Raw genomic sequence first — 1,707 nt, forward strand, 5'->3', positions numbered from 1 at the left:
GGTCCATCTAGCCCAGTATCCTGTCTTCTGACAGGGGGCAATGCCAGGTGCTTCAGAGGCAATGAACAGAACAAGACAATTATTGAGTGATTCATCCACTGTCATCCCCTTCCAGCTTCTGCAAGTCAGAGGCTTAGAGACACCCAGAGCATGGAGTTGCATCAAGGACCATCTTGGCTAATAACCACTAATGGATCTATTTTTTTTAACCCAGTTATAGTTTTGGCCTTCACAACATCCCCTGGAAACAAGATCCACAGGTTGACAATGTATTTTTTGAAGAAATACTTCCTTTTCTTTGTTTTAAACTTTTTTCCTATTAATTTATTTGAGTGACCCCTAGTTCTTGTGTTATGTGAAGATGTAAACAACTCTTCGTTATTCACTTTCTCCACATCATTTATGATTTTATAGACCTCTAACATATCCCCCCTTAGTCATCTTTTTTCTAAGATGAACAGTCCCAGACTTCTTAATCTGTCCTCAGATGGAAGTTTTTCCATACCCCCAATTATTTTTGTTTCCCTTCTCTGTACTTTTTCCAATTCTACTTTTTTTTTAAGATGGGGCAACCAGAACTGAATGCAATATACAAGGTGTGGGTATGCCATGTATTTATATTGTGGTATTAGGATATCTTCTATCTTATTATCTATCCCTTTCCTAATGGTTCCCAACATACCGTTAGCTTCACTGCTGTTGCTTACTGAGCAGTTGTTTTCAGAGAACTATGCACGATGACTCTAAAATCTCTTTCTTAAGTAGTAACAACTAATTTTGACACCATCGTTTTGTATGTGTAGTTGGGATTATGTTTTCCAATGTGTGTTACTGTAACGGGGTTGGGACTCACCACCTGGCACCTCCTGCTGGTTGTCTCTGGGAATTAGCTCTGTCCAGTGGAGCACCGTCTCCTGGTGGTGTCCCTCCCATTGTCTTGCCCTTGGTTGGCGTCTGAACCCGCGTCGCTCTCCGGCTTGCAGCGCCCTCTTCCAGACCACTGCCCTCCTGTAGTGCCCCTCAGTCCATCCACACCCCCTTCCGGGGGGCGGGGGGGAAAAGGTCGATCAGCAGTCTCTCTGCGCCCCAGCCACCATGTACAACCACACACCCCAAAGTCTAATCCCTCCTGTCAGGGATCTGGCGTAGTCTATAATGGCCGCTCCCTATGGCCGATGGCTGGGTGTACTGCAAGGGGAGAAGGGGGGACCCAGGCCCGCCCTCTACTCTGGATCCCGGCCCAGGGATCCTCTGGCAGCAGCCTCTCTGTCCTCCTTCTCTCCCCTTGTCTGTCCACTTCCCTAGGCCGCTTCCCCTACGGCCCCTTGCACCTGCTAGGCCCTTCCCTTCAGGGCCTGCAGCCTGGCAGGCCTTGGGCTAGAGCTCCTTTCTGCTCCCCAAGCCTGGCCAGCACTGTGCTGTCCACGGTGCTAGTCTCCCACCTCTGGAGACAGACCTTCCCCTCTGGAAGTCCTGGACTGACTCTCCTCTCCCTGAGCAGCCTTTTTATAGGGCTGAGCTGGGCCCTGATTGGCTGCCTCCAATCTGGGCCCCGATTGGCTCCCACTAAGCCCTTCTCTAATTGGCTGCCCGTCTGCACAGGCGCACTGGCCTGCTGCAGCCCACACTCTCAGGGAGTGGGGCAGTCTGCCCCACTACAGTTACTTTGTACTTATCAACATTGAATTTAATCTGCCATTTTGTTGC

This window comes from Terrapene carolina, unplaced genomic scaffold (assembly GCF_002925995.2).
Source record: "Terrapene carolina triunguis isolate 2854851 unplaced genomic scaffold, T_m_triunguis-2.0 Scaffold195, whole genome shotgun sequence".
Classification (NCBI taxonomy): domain Eukaryota; kingdom Metazoa; phylum Chordata; order Testudines; family Emydidae; genus Terrapene; species Terrapene triunguis.